Genomic DNA, 17460 nt, shown 5'->3' with positions numbered 1-17460 from the left:
TAAGTAGGTCCTTAGGCCTTAGGCCTAAGTTTCCATTTTTCTAGAAATTATGTGATTTTGAAACTTTAAAAATCTTTCTATATAGTTGCCCTATTCTAGTCACCCCGCCCCCCCCCTTCACCTAGCTTGCCATAAAAGAGTTAAGTTTCTATAGAACTGCAAGAATTGCTGAACAAGACTACTGATGAGAGGGAGACAGGCAGTAAACTTGAGAAGAAGCTCAGACCCTGGTTCTCAGACTAAAACTCCTAGATAATACTAAAAATAAAGAAGAATGGAAAGGAACTGTCAGCAGCAGGTGGATTTGACCAATCAAGGAACAGACAGTAGCCTTGGGGCACTCAAGTCCAGATAAGAATGTGTCTAGGGTAAGAATGAAGGGGGTTCAGTATTCTAAGATTGTTAATGCGCCTGCGTAATGAACTTCATGTATTATGTATATTATCCAACAAGATTAGAGCCTCATTAGTAATAATTATGTTAATGTTTGTAACCCTTTTCTTATTTAACCCAGCTTTAGCTTCTGTACAGCAGTCTCCTCTCCTGGGCATTGTTCCAGTGACTAGACCACCCGCTTCTCATGAGATTCTAATAAAACTTCCTATCTTCACTTTGAGGTCTCCAAGTAGTCAGTTTGGGTTAGGGTCTTTGTACCCCACACAAGTCCATACTGTCCAACTCCCAACGCATTAGTATTCATAACTAATATATTCAACATTTTCCCAGTCACTAGCTATACCTAAACACTCATATTCCCTTAATCAAAACGAAATTCAAGGCATATAATGGTTTTCTCTATGTTAGCATCTGAAAAATGTCTAATTAGAAAAGGGTAGCCCTCCCCAGACCATTAGTGAGACTGAGGGAGTCTTACCCTTCACCCACCCCATCCACAGCTCCTTTTTAAAACTTTCATATGGTTTATGGCTGTGAACACCTACCTTGGCTCAAACGAAATCATATACCTCGGATTTATACATATGGTATATGAGTTATATGCCTACACCCTGAAATATTCATGATGGCTGGTATAGGTTATACTGGAGAGAGCTCTGGAATTATGGTCAAAAGACCAGGACTGAAATTCAGGCTCTGTGATTTACTTTCTATTTGACCTGGGGACAAGACAAGACTTCTCTGGGTCTAAGGATAGATGATTTCTTAAGATCCCATTCAATTCTAATTTCTATGATCCTATTAATAAAAAGTTAGTTATACTTTAAGAAAAGATGTTTTAGTAGCAAAAGTGTAAGTCCCTTTTACAGAGAAGAGGTACAGAGTGCAACCGAAACCACCACAAGACGAGAAAGGTGACTTCTTAAAGTTCTTAGTCTTTTCCACTCTATGTAATCCCGTAAGTCTATGAATGATGTTGAATATTACGTTAAATATATAATGGAATCCTAGAATTTCAGAACTGAAAAAGAACTCTAGTCCAGTTACACCTGAACAAGAAATTCCTCTACAGCACCGTCAACAGGTCATCAGCTAGCATCTATTCAGAGAACCCTAGCAAAGAAAAACCCATTACCTCCTAAGGTGGTCAGTTTGGGATAGCTCCAATTATTGGAAAAAAATTTTTTCCTTACACCAAATTCTGCAACTTTGACCCATTTCACTCTCAAAAAAGGCACTGGGAAAAAAGCCTACTGGGGAAGATAGGACTTGAGCTTAAAGGAAACCAGTAAATAAACAGTGCAAATGAGGAAGAAGAACATTCAGTCATAGGGGACTTCACACACGCACATAGTAAAGATTAAAAAATGCTGTTCACTGACTGGCCAATGAGATCAGCGGTTCAGCCTTGTGTGTGTCTGTCTCCCTGTGTGTGTCCCTCCCTACCTCCGTGAATAATTTACTTAGCTCAAAGGATTGAGCATTGGTTTTATCTCTACAACTATACTTCCAGTAGAAAGTTACAGCTAAGTACAAAGTACAACTTTGAACTGCGTTGAAGACCTGGATGGGTTCAGCTAGAGTCATTCACCAGATACATGAGCCTATTCAAGTCCTAACGTCTGAGTGAGCCTCAGTGTCCCCATCTGTAAAATCAGAATTTTAATACTCATTACTTATCTCAGTTGTTGTGAGGAAGTGCCTTTGTAAACCTTAAGCTGCTCTGTAAGATCTTTGAAAGCAGGAGCTGGTTGTTCGTTTTGGGTTTTTTTGTTTTTGTCATTAAATCCCGATGACCTTGTCTTCTAGACTAGGGTCTTCCTTTTAAAAGAATTAGAAATGTAAATTATTATTACAGGCATATCACCTGCAAATAAGTTCAAATGACTCTTCCTTCTAACAAGGAACTACTTTTGCTTCTGCTCTCTGCCCTACTTCTACTTATCATCTAGTCTAGTTATCTCAATATGAAAGAAATCCTAATTTTTAGAAAAATATTTTCATCTTATTTTACCCATAAATTAATATATGATAATCCATCTAGATGCTGGGAAAGTACCAACAGCTCAGGAAATCTAACCACCCCTAATTAGTCACAACGGGGGACAATTGCTTGGGGGAATGGAAAAATACCCAGCTGTAGCTGCTTCGTAGTCTTCCACTGCCCATTATGAATTCCAAACAGCTCTTCCAGGCACATAGACTGTGTAAGGTAAGCACGGGTTTTTCTTGTCTTTTTTAAATTATATTGATCCTCCAAGTGCGTTTGGAAGCTGCAGTAGAAACCACCTGAAGGGCTGGGAGGAAATCGGGTGGGACCAGCAATCCAAAGAAATCCCTGAGGGCACTGCTTGGGCCCAGAGAGCTCAGTGGAACAGATGGAACTCAAGATTTTGAGTCAGTGGTTCAAAGGTTCCTCGGTTCAAAACTGGCCTCCGATGTTACTGAAGTGACGTTAGGCAAATTGCTTCCCTTCCCTAGGCCTCAGTTTCTATCCGTAAAACTTTTCAGGGTTGAACTAGATGGTTTGATTTTTTTTCCAGTCCTACATCTTTTCGCTTATGATTCACGCCATTTCTCTTCTCCCTGAATTTACTGACAGCCTTATTTCCATCTCCCTTCCCCATTTCCCCCCCACCCCACCCCGCTTTATCCTTATCTTTCCTGACAGTAGGTGCCCTTTGCAGAGCCCATTCGGAAGAAGCCCTGGTCTCCCAGAGCAGGTAGGAAGAGAGGAGCCAACGGTAGAGACTGCCTGCCTGCTCCTAGACCCCCCAGTCACCTCCCTCCTGGCGTCTGGCACCTAGGAAGATCTCCCAAGCTGCTGCTCTCTTTCAGCCCCACATACGTGCCAATCTCCCCTCGGGAAGAGAAGAGGGGCGAGCTGACTCCAGCCTAGGGGTTGACCTGGAGGTGCCACGTACGCCTCTGTTCCTGGCAATCTGATTCGACAGCTTCAGACTGAGGTGGGGGGTGGTGGGGATGATAGTTGTATGGGCTTGGCTGCCCTCCCTCTCCATCTCCCCTTCTACCCCTCCCGACTTCTTTCTGCCCAGAAGCAGAGGAGAAAGTGTGGCCCCAGAGCAGAAGTCAAAACTCGAGTTCCCAAAATTTAGGGCAACGGAGTTCCCTATGTTACAAATAAAGCTAACAAGTACAGCGCTTTGGAAAACTTAAAGCACTATATAGATGCTAGCTGTAATTATTTTTACTGCTAATTAGAAAATCAGAAAAATTGAAGCGGAAAGGGAACTTATAGAACACACACACACACACACACACACTCCTCATTTCGTCGATGAGGAAACATTCCTAGGGAAGATATTTGCCCCGGATCGCACGACTACTCAAGTGACAAAAGTTCAGACTTACGTCTTTTGGGCCCCAATCCCTCACTCTTTTCTTAGGACCTCGGGCGCTTCCACTTAAGACTGCTTCTTTCCTCCTGGGGCTCTGAGATTAGGGCCCTGAAACACCTCAGCCTGGTGTTGCTCTTCTAGAAAATCCGGGTGAAGTTCCCTGGGAGTTCCCGGGGCTGGATTTGCAAATGAAAAAGCCCCGCAGTTTACTTCAGCGCTCTAAAATCGAAAAGCAAATCTGTCTATAGGGTAAATAAGCGGGGGTGGGGGCTGAGGGATGCTGTAATTAGAACCTTTAGAGTCTCGTCTTGGTAACAGTTCCTGCAAACAGCGAGGATCCAGCTGCACCTGTAGTCTCATAGAAAAGTGGAAGGGTTAGGTTGTGTGTTTTCAGTTGCAGAGTTGTGGTAGAAATATACAAATCATACCGACTTATTTCTTCATTTTCTGCAGCTGGCATTTAAAACCCTGCTGTTTGAAAGACAAGAACTACTTCATTCTTCTCACTGAACTTGAAAATTGGACCCAAGGAAGCCTTCCGTTAAGCCTCGGGTTCAAGTGCTGCTTCTGACATACACTGGCCTCTTGACCCTGTTCAATAACTTCGAAGGGTCCCAGGCCACTGTATTAACACGATAACTGGATGGATGTCCCACACCAGGAGTTCCCTACCCAACCGAAATCAAAGGTCAAGGTTCTCTCCATCCCAGCCCCTCCCAAGAAGGTATTGCCTGGTATTCTATAGAGCAGCTTCCCTCATGCTACCAATTGTGGAGTTATCTAGGAAGAAGACATGTATGTCTCCTTCCCCTCCCATAAGAGCAATGTACCAAAATGTTTAAGAGCATATATTTAGAGTTCAAAGGGGCCTTAGAGGTTAAGTGCCAGTTTTTAGCCTCTGATAAGGAGATGAATTCCTAAATACATAGTTTCCTTTGCTACAGAGTCCCCAAAACCAGGAATAAGGAAGAGTGGTCCAAAAATTGTTTCTCAGTCCCTTCAAGTAGCATTCTTATGTGTCAATTCCTCAGGACCAAGAGAGATTTTCTGGATAATCCAGTTCATTCATAGCAATAGACACTAAAAACTTTCCATTACAATTCATTCTGTAACTGAACTGGACTACTCTTTTCTGAGGAAATTCATTTACTTTGACTACTCTTTATCCCTGTATTTTAACAATAGCCTTTCTTCCAGTAGGTTACTTGTCACAGGGCATTGGCCTATCCTGACCCCTTAATAGGCCTGCCTCCTAGATCACCTTCCTCCAACTCAGTATTCCAAACAAACATCTTTCTAGAACTGAATCTCTACCTGGAAGATTCATTCCATCAGCACTGGACTTTCATACTTCTAAGTTAACATGCATTTATTTAGTATAGTAGTACTTACCATATGCCCTGCACTAGGTAGAGTGTTGTAAAGGTAGAAATGAAAAAAATTTGGCAACAGATTGGATATGTGGGGTGAGTGGGAATGAGGAGTCAAGAATGACACCAAGTTTTCTGGCCTGTGTGACTGGTAGCATAATGGTGCCCCTAAGTGTAATAATGAAGTTTGGAAGAGAGGAAGATTGGGGAGGGAGAGGAGTGAGAGGGATGATGAGTTCTGTTTTGAACATCATTATTCTCATTAGACCATTTCTCTTAGGTATTTGTATATGCAATGCCTGATATATAGTAAGTATTTAATAAATTATTATTGATTGATTATAGGCTAAATCACAGAAGTTCTAATTAAACTTTGACCTACTTCCTACCCCTACTGCTATAACTAGCAAATTCTTGTCTCCTATTTCCCTGATCCCCAGGATTTAGATTCAATGCCTGCCTTAGCAAAACCCCTTTTCCTTGCTACTTCTTGAATTTTCAGCCTTTTCTTCACTCATCCTTTCCAAGTTCCTATCTTCCTCTGCCCACCCTTGCTATATTACCTTATCCCTTCATCCTAGATCTTTCTGTCACAGTACTTTGATATTCTGATTCTCCCTGATATCTAACTTTCTCCTGAAAATACCAACATCACTTGCTATCATCTAGAATGCAGGGTGCTCCTACTCTCTGCTTCCCTTCCCCCTTTAAATGCCCCAACCTCCAAGGTCAACCAACTCAGTTCCTATGACCTACATCTTCATTCTACCTCTTCCAACCCACAGGAGTAGTCTTTGGATCTCATCACCATTTAATCAGTTCAACCTGTCACTCAGAGCTCAGGGGACCCTTTCCCACAAAAGCTTTGATTTTACAGTGACTGGGTTGAATCCCAAGAGAGCCTGATCTCTAAAGAGAGAAGACCAAACTTTGTATTCTATGGCTCATTAAACACCACCCCAGAGTAGAACTCAAGGGAAAATCTCTGAGACAGAATTTAGGTTTGGCTCTTGTCAATGGTCTCTCCAAAAGGAAACATTAGAATATCTTACAGAAAAGTTAACCAATATACAGGAGCAAATTTCAGGTAAAAGACAACTATTTATCGTTTTGGGGGAGGGGCCACTGGGGTTTAGGTGATTTGCCCAGGGTCACACAGTTAGTAGGTGTCTGAGGACAGATTTGAACTCCGATTCTCTCCACTCCAGGGCCAATGCTCTATTCAGATGCTCTATCAATTGCACCACCTCGCTGCCCCTAGACAACTTTATATTGTTTAAGAAATGCTTAAAATACCAAAGATTCATGTGTGCATTGATAAATATTGAGGTGTTTGACCTCAAATCCATGTTTTTCCATCAGTTTTCAAAGTAATCTTTCACAACCACAGATCTAACCATGTCTCTCTCTCTCTCTCTCTCTCTCTCTCTCTCTCTCTCTCTCTCTCACACACACACACACACACACACACACACACACACACACAGACACACAGACACACACACCCACCTCTCTCTCTCCCTGATTCAGGATATATTGTTTTTGGATTTTAGAGTTCTTCATAAACTGGTCCCTTCCTACCTTTCCAGTCTTTTTAGATCCTTATTTGCCTCCTCCTTTGATACAGTGACACTGGCCTCTTTGTTGTTCATTCCCATATTGCACTATATCTCCTAACGTCATGCATTCACAATGGGTGTCCCATTATACCCAGAATGTTCTTCTTTCTTGTCTCAACCTCTAGGCTTCCATCAAGTCTCAGTTAAAATCCTGCCTTCTGCAAGTTTTTCCTGATCCCCACTTAGTGCCAGAGCCTTCCCTCCAAGTTTTCATTTCTTTGCACATATTTACCCATCGTCTCCCTCTTACCTTGTGAATTCCTTGAGGGCAGGGATTAATTTTGCCTTCCTTTACATCCCCAGTGCTTATCACAGTGGCTGGCACCTAGTAGGTGCTTAATATGTGGTTATTATGTTTAACAAAGGTTGCCTTGACTTGTTCCCCTTTTAGATTTGGGCATTTTTGCTGATTGAAAGGGGCAAAGGTCCTTTATGCAAATTGTGTCTTATATAGGAAAAAATACCAAAAAAAGGAGTCTGCAGAAACACATTTATTCAGGGCAACAAGTGGCCAAGTTCCATGTTTTCCAACTGTTTGTTTGAATATTATTAACAAGAAAACTTTAGAATTAATGACAGGGAAAACATAAACCCCCCAAACTGTTTTGTGATTGATAGACAAACATACATTGCCTGGGTACTGCTTAGTCAGTAAAAACAAAGATTTGGCAAGTTATTGGTTGTTATAAGTCAGAGTGAGTTCTCTAAGAGATCACATCCCTGAACCAGGAAGTTTGGTTTAGGAAGGATCACAGAATCTAGTGAAAGAAAGAGTCTACTTTTTTTTTTAAGCAATTGTGGTTAAGTAACTTGCTTAAGGTTACATGGCCAGGTGTTTCTGGGTGGGTGCTAAGTGTCTGAGCCCGGATTCGATCCCCAGGTCATCCCAACACTGGAGTAGATGCTCTTACTTGCTGTGCCACCCTGAGAGTCTACTTTTTTGGACTGCTTACTAGAAGAATGAGTTGTTGGAACCTCTCTTCCTTGCTATTTGTTGCCTGGGATGTGAAAACCTCTAAGAGTACAGCCAAGTTCTGCAAATTCTAGGCCAAGGGCATCTTGCCCTTTCTGAAAGAGCACAGCACTACCCTACGAGGGAAGATGTTTATACCACCAGTTCAGAAGCAGAGGAGCAGCCCAGCCCACATTAGCACTAAGGCAAGTAGTTTCAAAGTTGTGGATTACCTTGGCTGCTTGTGTTCCCTCACTATCTTGGTACCCTCAGTTTGAGCCCTCTTGACCCCATGGATACTGGCTACATTAGTGGGAGAATGTACCCTAGGTTTATGGGGAAATGTTATGTAATATAATTACTGTTCCTACTTTGCCTTTTGAGTAAATTACTTTGTTAAGAGTTAATTGAATCAGCTGGTTGATTTGTTAGTGAGATATACTGGTGGAAGGTCAAGAGCTATGGCATTAAGAAATATCCACTCATACTGTTCGAATCTTAAGAGTAGTTGGAGCAGCTGCCCCTCAGAGGATCCAACTTCCTAGCATAAGTGCATGGTTTGGAGGTACAATCCACAAGAGAGAGAGAAGAAAAAGAGGAATAAGGTACCACCCACTACACTTAAAATGTGAAACAATATTTCTTTACTTGAATTATATTCTCCTACGAGATAAAGGCTACCAAGGGACTTTGTGGGAACTTCTCAATGGGCATTTTACTTCCACCTCAGATGTGTACCCATGATCCATATCTTCTGACCAGACAGAAATGCACAAATCAAATTCCTCTTATGGTCATTGGTTGTATTTTGCTCTGAGAAAGTACACAGTTGCAGGAAGCACCCCTTGCAGTGAGATGAAAAGGTGAGTTTCTACTTATTGGAGAATGCTCCAGAAAATGAATAACTCTAGTAATCTTGCTTCTGGATGGAGGCAGTATTCCCAAGACAGTCCAAAGTTTCAGTATTTGTGTAAATATTGAATGAATGGGGGGAAAAACCATTAAGTGCTTAGAATGTGCCTAGCATTGTAGATACAAAGACCCTCAATGAAATTTATCATAAACAAAGAGAGAAAATATTTAACTGTAGACCTTGAATTGGAAAGGGGACAAAGGTACATCCTTATTGGCATGGTTTAGAAATGGCCATAAAGTGGTATAGAAGCCTGCTTCTGAGCAAAATCAGGTGAAGTAAGTGCCCAGGATTCCAGCGGTGGGAGTCCAAGTTCCAATAGTGGAAGGAGGGAGAGGCCAGAGTGCAGCAGCATGGTTTAGAAATGGCATGATGGCTCGGTTTTAAACAAGATAAGATGAAAACTCACTTATCATAGCCCAGGGTCCCATGTATTATATGTAACAAGAATCCAATATCCCACTGCTACTGCAAGATGGAAAGGGAACTAATTCATTAGCATTTAATATATGTGTACTCATCCCTATTCCCTTTCCATGAGTGAAATGATATATCTCTCTCCCATTGTGTTAAAGAGACAAGAGGGTTGTTGTCAGTCTCTGCCCCAAGTGACTTGTTGGGCAGAATCCCACAGACCAGTGTACCTCCTTCCCCCACACACACATGCTGGTAACCTGCCCCTGTTCCCTCTGTTCTTTAGTTCTCTAGCTGAGTGATACTGTCAGCATACTGCCATCCCCAGCAGAGCATACCTCTACTTTCCTGTACCTATACCTTCTTTGCAAAAGGGGCAGGGGGAGGAATAGTTTGAGGTCTGTTGCTTGTGGCCACACATTGGTGAGGGTAGGGGAGGGCAGGGTCAGAGAGTTCTGGAAGAGACTGCCAGAGCAGCAAAGAAATTGCCTAGTAGTCATTTCACCATTCTGCCAGAGCATGGAGACTGCTGGAGGAGGGAGTACTGAGTAAGCTCCTTAGGAATTAGACCTCTTTGTTATTAATTCATCAGGTTATTATCTCATTAGATTTCTTGGTATTTTGGCCTGTGGAGAAAGTCACAAGTCCTTTATCTCTTGTACATAATTATTATACTGAAAATTTTTGAAAGTTTGTGAGAATTGGAGAAAATGTCTAATCCTCCATTTTGCTACATTATCCTTATCAATAAGGCCCTTACATTCTCAGTATATTTTTAATTCACACAAGGCTCTCCTTCCAAGGAACTCATAATTCATGTACTTCTTATTTCATTTCTCAAAATTCTTATCAAGGAAGGGAGTAGGAGGCTAAAACAGATAGTTCCTGGTTCTGTTTGACAGTGTCCACCATCACTAGGTGAGATTCTATAAGTTTAGGTTCTGTACAGTAGAGCAGGATCATCTTCTTACTCAAAAGCTTGTCCAAGATGCTGATTTCAATATCTTGCTTCATAGTATTCTCATTAGGAGTCCAAGATAAGTCATGTGTGCAGTTTGAAGGCATCAGGGAAATGATGTAGACAATTTAGCCCAATCCCTCCATTCCTTTGCTAAAATGATGGAACCTACTTCTGATCATTCATCTCTTTACAGAGGTAGTCAATACTCCCAAGGTTTTTTTTTTTCACCATATTATAAGTTGCTTGATGCAGTTCAGTTTCTTGGTGAGCCTTCTCCATCACCTTTCTAACTTGTGTTCACAAATGCCAAGTTTGTTCAGCTGTAACCATCAGTTTATGGGTAGCATTTACTCTGACGAGTCCATAAGACTCCTGCACCTGTTGTGCAAATACCATTAGGTTGCTGGGATTGCATGTAATAGATGTGATAGGGGCTCAACAAGATCAAGCTGAAAGAACTTGGACCCCTCTACATGGGTGAAGGCGGGGCTGGCCTTTTTTTCCTGCTGTTTCCAAACTCTCCCTATGTTCTGTTCCACAATCAGCACCTCAGCTGCCATGACCCAGACAAGCCCTAAACCTTTGCTCTAACAGTCTCTTTCATATAGTTATAAATAGTTTCAATTCTTTTTTAGAGAACTGTTTGTTCATATTCTTTGACCACTTGTCTACTGGAGAGTGACTTTTGGTCGTATGTATTTCTATTGGTTGTTTATATATCTTGGATATCAAACCCTTATCAGAAATATTTAAAACAAAGGTTTTTCCCACCTGAAACCACAGCGTCTCTTCTTATCCTAGATTCATTCATTTTGTTTGTGTAAAACTTTCATTTAATCAAAATTGTCAACTAATCTTTTATAATTGCTCTATCCTTTATTTGGTGAAGATGTCATCTGCCACTCATAGCTGTGAAAGGTCTATAATCTGCTTCTCTTCGATTTTTATAGAATGATTTTTAATATTTAGGTTGCATATATCTATTTTTAATTTATTATGGAATATGATATAAAATATTGGTCTGTCTAATTTCTGTAAGAATGTTTCCCAGTTTTCTCCGTTCTTTTTCTTTATTAGTTTTTGTTGAAAGCTTCTGTTTCGCACATCATCATAGTTATCCCAAATATCCTTCCCCCAACTCCCCCCAAAGAACCATCTTGTATAACAAATAGTATTTTTAGAAAGGAAAAAAAGTCAACACAACTAATCAATACATTGAAAAAGATAATATGTGAAATATGTAACCCTTGTGAACTTCTCACTTTCATGAAGGTATGGCTTGGGAATATCCTCTCTTGTCTCTTCATTTGAGCCTTACCGGGTTCTTTTAACTTGGTTACATTTACTTTTTTTTTTCCTTAAAGCAATTGGGGTTAAGTAACTTGCCCAAGGTTACATGGTCAGTTTTTTTGTGTGGGTGTTAAGTATCTGAGGCCAGAACTGATCCCGGGTCCTCCCGACTCTGGGGCCAGCGCTCTTACTCTCTGCACCACCTAGCCACCCCGGTTACACTTACTTTTAACTCTGATGTTGTAGTTTTTTCCACTTATACTGTTGTGGTTATTGAGTACATTATTTTCTTGGTTCTGCTTACTTCACTTGGTATCAGATCGTCTCGATCTTTCCATTCTCCTCTGTAATCATCACACACATCACTTCTTGTAGCACAGTAAAATCACAGTTTGGCCAATTGATGGGCAACTACTTTGTGTCCAATTCTGGAAATATTACACAAAGTTCTTCTATAAATATTTTAGAATATATGGGGACTTTCTTCTTATCAATGACTTTCTTGGGATAATGAGCCCAGTAAGGGAGTCTCTGGTTCAAAGGGTATGAATATTTTAGTCATTTTATTTGCATAGTTCCAAATTGCTTTCCAAAATGGTTATACCACCAACAATGTATTAGTGTGCCTCTTATTCCACAATCTCTCCAATATTAACTTTTGCCATTTTTGTCAGGTTTGACAATTTGCAGAGTAGAAGGTGAAACCTGAGGGTTGTTTTGATTTGCATTTCTCTTATAGTGTTTTAGAGCATTCTTTTATGGGTTTGTGAAAACAATTCTTCTTTTTGAGAATTGTTTATTGATATCCTTTGACCACTTATCTATTGGCAAATGGAAATTGGCTTTAGATTGATGTACAGACAACCATATGTATATGTGTATGTATACATATATACGTATGTGTGTGTGTGTGTTTGTGTGTGTGTATTCTCCTGTGAAGCGATCAGGACTGGGAGGTTTTTTCTTTAGTAGTTCTTTAATGCTTAGATCTGAGATTGGATTATTTAAGATTATTTAAGCTGTCTATCTGGTCTTCTGATGGTTTGGGTATTTTATATTTTTAAAGATTAAAGTATTACTTTTGTGCTCTCAGTTTTGATAGCATATAAATGTACACATTGTTCTGATTATTCTTTTTATTTCATCTGATTTTGTTGTAATTTCACCCTGTCATTTGCTGCTCCATTTTATTGATTTACTTTTCTGCTTTCTTATCTTAAATTGATTTAGCTAAGGATTTATCAATTTTGTTAGTCTTTTTTTTTCCAGGATCATTTTGTTGTATTTAGAAAGGAATAGCAAGTTGGACTATTTGCAGGTATTTGCAGAAGATTTGTAGCATTGCATACAATCATCTTCCTTATTATACTGTTATGGAAATGCTTGTTTTGCTCCATAAATTAAAATTAAATTATTTTAAAATAATAAAATTAATAACAACACCAACATACCCAAGGAATGTTCAAAAGACCTTATAAATTCTCCTTATTCTTTTTTTGACTGTAATATAAATTTTACTCCTAAATTATTAAAAAAAACATTCATTCCTATCCTCCATGATATTTATAACCAGAGAAATACTTAGCTTCAACACTATAGCTGTTCTGTTTGTTTGGACTTTCTATTCTTATATTACTTTTTTTCTTTCCATTTAAAAAAAAGTCTCAAAATCATCCTTCCTTTCTTCCTTCTTTCCTTCCTTCTTTTCTTTCTTCTTTCCCTTTCTTTTTTTTAATCAAATGCTTTATTAACTGCTAGTTTACATCATTCATTTCTGCCAGATTTTGAGTTACACATTTTCTCCCCATTTTTCCCCTACCCACCACAACAAAATATCCCTTTCTCCAATCTGCTCTCTCCCATATCTTCTCCCATACCCCCTCCGACTTTCCAGTAGGGCATCGTGGATCTCTATGCCCCAGTGCCTGTATTATATTAATAATAGTGTATATATATATATATAAAACATTTGATTTTAAAACTTTGAATTCCAGATTCATTCCCTTCATCCCTTCTCACCCACTCTTACTGGTAAGATAAGCAATTCAGTATAGGTTGTACATGTGTAGCTATGCAAAACATTTCCATAATGGATATATTGCAAAAAAACTGACTATATTTCCCTCCCTCCTATCCCACCTCCCACTTGTTCTATTCTCTACTTTGATCCTCTCCCTTTTCACAAGTGGGTGCTTCCAACTTCCCCCCCCCCAGCCTTCCCTCCCTTTCATCATCCCCCGTCTCATCCCCTTCCCCCCTACTCTCCTGTAGGGTGAGATACCCTATTTAGTGTGTATGTCATTCCCTCCCTAAGCCAAATTCAATGAGAATAAGGTTGACCCATTCCCCTTTGCCTTCTTATTCTTCCCCTCCATTGTAACCATTTTCCCTTGCCTCTTCCATATGAGCTAGTTTACCCCATTCTGTCTCTCACTATCTCCTCTCATATCTCTTAATTTCCCCTTTTCAGTATCATCCCTTCCTATTAAAATGGTCCTGGGTCCTCTGTCTATGTATACCTGTACATATATATACACATATTCACATATGTATTCATACACCCATATACCCTCCTATATAGACATATATATGTGTATAAAAATATATACATTTCTATTCCCTTCAACTATTCTCATACTGAGAAAAGTTTCATAAGTTACAAATATCATTTTTCCATGTAGGAATGTAAATAGTTCAACTTTTATAAGTTCCTTATGATTTCTTTTCCCTATTTACCTTCTCATGCTTCTCTTGCTTCTTGTACCTGAATGTCGAATTTTCTATTCAACTCTGGTTTTTTTCAGCAAGAGTGCTTGAAAGTCCTCTATTCCACTGAATGACTATATTTTCCCCTGAAACATGATACTCAATTTAGGTGATTCTTGGTTTTAATCCTAGCTCCTTTGCCCTCTGGAATATCATATTCCAAGACCCTCGATCCCTCAGTGTAGAAGCTGCCAGATCCTGTGTTATCCTGATTGTGTTTCCACAATATTCAAACTGTTTCTTCCTGGATGCTTGTAATATTTTCTCCTTGATCTGGGAATTTCAAAACCTGGTTATAATATTCCTAGGAGTTTTCTTTTTGGGATCTTTTTCAGAAGGTGATATATCGGTGAATTCTTTTAACCTCTATTTTGCCCTCTGCTTCTAAAACATCAGGGCAGTTTTCCTTGAGAATTTCTTGAAGGATGATTTCTAGGTTCTTTTTTTTGACAATGACTTTCAGGTAGTCCAATAATTTTTAAATTATCTCTCTTGGATCTATTTTCCAGGTCAGTGATTTTCCCAATGAGATATTTCACATTGCCTTCTATTCTTTCATTTGTTTGGATGTATTTAATAGTATCTTGATTTCTCATAGTCACTAGCTTCCATTTGCTCCAGTCTAATTCTAAAGGAATGATTCTCTTGAGCTTTTGAGATTCTTTTTCCATATGGCAAATTTGGCTTTTTAAGGCATTCTTCTTCTCATTGCCTTTTTGAGCCTCTTTTGCCATTTGAGTTAGTTTGTTTTTTAAGGTGTTATTTTCTTCAGTCAAGTTGTTGACTTTCTTTTCATGATTTTCTTGCATCATTCTCATTTCTCTTCCCAATTTTTTCTCTACTTCTCTCATTTGATTTTCAAAATCCTTCTTAAGGTCCTCTATGGCCTGTAACCAGCTCATATTTTTCTTGTAGCTTTTGGTGCAGGAGTTCTAACTTCACTGTCTTCCTCCTGTTCCATGCTTTGATCCTTTTTGTCCCCACAATAGGAGTATAAAGTTGTGTTGCTCTGTTTACTTTTTTTTACCTCGTTTTACTTTTTTACCTCGTTTGCTCATGTTGCCCCTCAGTTACTTAACTTTTGGGCTTTTTGCCAGAGTAGGACTCTGCTACCAGACAGGGGAGCTTCATACGCTGGGGTTTTCTCAGCTTGTCGATGGTATTAGTTGGGTGCCCTCTCTGAAGCCCCACACCCTCTGGCAAGCTGGTCACACACCCCAGGACCTCCACCCTAGACTGCAATCCAGATCCAAGCAGTTTAAAGCAAGAGCGATTACCCCTCACACTAGTTGCTTGGTCCCCCTACAATCTGCAGGCCAGGAGCTGAAGCTGCCATGTGGTGGAGGCTGCACAGCTGCAGTGCCTCAGTGGCTTCTCCCCCCAGGGGGAGAGGCCCACCGCATTCCCAACTACTGGATCCCAAAGTCCACACTGCACCGATCTCTCACTGTGTTCTTAGCATCTATGTGTTGACAATTCTGGAAACTGCCACAGCTGCTGGTGATCTGAGGTCCCTCCAGCCAGTGGCTAGTCAGGCCTGCTCTGGGGCTAAAACCTTGGACTGGTGAGGGGCTGTGGTTGGCTCCCAGAGGGCTGCACTGGCCTCTTGCTGCTGGCCTTCCAGGCTGTCCCCAGTGGGAGATTAGCTTCTCTGTGTCATTTTGTGGGTTCTGTAGCTCCAAAGTTTCTTTAGAGTCATCTTTTACATGAATTGGAGAAGGTGAGAGCTGGAGCCCAGTGGAAGTCTTGTTTCTACTCCCAGTTCTCCTTATTCTTAAAAGGACAATCTTTATTAGTCTTTAAAAAAAAAATCCAACAGCTTTTAGGGGTGGCTAGGTAGTGCAGTGAATAGAGCACTGGCCCTGGAGTCAGGAGGACCTGAGCTGAAATCTGGCCTCGGACACTTAACAATTACTAGCCCTATGACCTTGGGCAAGTCACTTAACTCCAATTGCCCTGCCTTCTCCCTGCAAAAAACAAAAACAAACAAAAAAAAAAACCCCAGCTTTTAGTTTTACTTATCATTTCTGTGGAGTTTTTTTCTAGCTTTTCTATTTCTTCTTTAATATTTCTATGCTAATTTTAGGCATGCTTATTTGTTGGCTTTCTAATTTTTTATGTATGTTTAGTTCATTACTCCTTTTTTTTTCTAGTTTGCAAATATGTTTGTCGCAATATTATTTTTCCATAAGGATTCCTTTAGCTATGTCCCAGAAATTTTGATAAATTGTTTCATCATTATGATTTCCATTTACATAGTTATTAATTCTTTCTATAATTTGTTCTTTTATCCACTCATTAGTTAAGATTTCATTGTTAAGTCTCCATTTGGATCTGTATTTTTTGTTTGTAGTCCTTGAACTAATTTCTGTGTTAATTGTTTTGTGGTCTGTAAAGTATGTATTAACTACTTGTGCTGTTTTACATTTATCTGCAATATCTCTGTGCCCTAGTACATGGTCAATTTTTGTAAAAATTCCATGTGATAAGGAGAAGTGTGTATGCTGTCTTGCTGTGCCATTTAGAAGATGCTTTAAGTCTTTTAGCTCTCATTTCTTCAGCAATTTGTTCCACTTTTTTCCTTTTGTTTATCTTTCTGCTAGACTTATCCAAAACTGAGAGATGGACATTGAAGTTTCCTGTCATTGTTATGTTACTGTCTATATCTTCTTGTAGCTCACATGTTTGCTTTGTGAAATTGAATTAAAACCTTCGGAGCACATAAGTTTATTACTGATATTGGTTTGTTGTCTATGGTTTCTTTCAACCTCATGTTTTTTTAGTTCATCATTCTTTTTAATTTTTTAAGTGTTTGTTTTTTCTTTGTCAGATAGCATGACTGCAACCTTTGTTTTTTTGGATTCAGTTGAAGAATAGTGAATTTTTTTCCATCCCCTAGTTTTACTTTATGTATAGCTTTCATTTTTTAAACTTGTTTCTGGTAAGCAACAGATTGTAGGGTTGTGTTTCCAATCTGTCCTTCACTTTTATTTTAGTGGATCATTTAATCCATTCATATTTAAAGTTATGAAAGTTAAGTTTATATTTTCTTCCATCTGTATCTAATATTATATTTTTAAAGTTATGATAATTTTTCTCCTCTGCTATAAACACAGTACTATGTTCCTTCAGTTGTTTTATCTTAATTGCTCTTAAAATAGCCTTATTCCCACTGGATTGTCCTCTCACTACAAATATACTCCTTTCCTTTGTTACCCCTTTCCCTTTGAGGTTTCACTATTAGTACCTTTTTCTTTTCTGCTTTAATTTGATTATATAATTCTACATGTGCACACACACACACATTTTTATCATTCACCTCTCAGTCCAGTAGATAACCTCTTCCTCTCCTCTTTTTCAGCTGGTCCTATTCATTAGTTTTTGAACTTTCATTTTTTTCCACCTCTTTCCAAAAAAATT

At 39.5% G+C, this 17460-nt stretch overlaps 1 protein-coding gene across 4 annotated transcripts in view; it reads right to left on the bottom strand.

Moving 5' to 3' along the window:
• The window catches only part of LOC138145354 (F-box only protein 21-like), a 31863-nt gene extending 27845 nt beyond the window's left edge, over positions 1 to 4018 (bottom strand). For 2 of the 4 annotated variants that reach the window (XM_069066982.1, XM_069066985.1), the window contains exon 1: positions 3769 to 4018. The gene's annotated coding sequence lies outside the window, so the exon portion shown is untranslated. Of the gene's footprint in view, positions 1 to 2072; positions 2218 to 3244; positions 3512 to 3768 lie in introns of those variants that run through there. The other 2 variants (XM_069066984.1, XM_069066983.1) reach the window with 2 other exon arrangements.
• Between the last annotated feature and the right edge of the window lie 13442 nt (positions 4019 to 17460).

The sequence above is a fragment of the Petaurus breviceps genome, unplaced genomic scaffold, assembly GCF_028583685.1.
Source record: "Petaurus breviceps papuanus isolate PSGF00001 unplaced genomic scaffold, PetGlider_PUasm1.0 90734, whole genome shotgun sequence".
Classification (NCBI taxonomy): Eukaryota; Metazoa; Chordata; class Mammalia; order Diprotodontia; family Petauridae; genus Petaurus; species Petaurus breviceps.
Note: the sequence above shows the minus strand (reverse complement) of the source record. Positions and strands in the feature narration are given on the sequence as shown.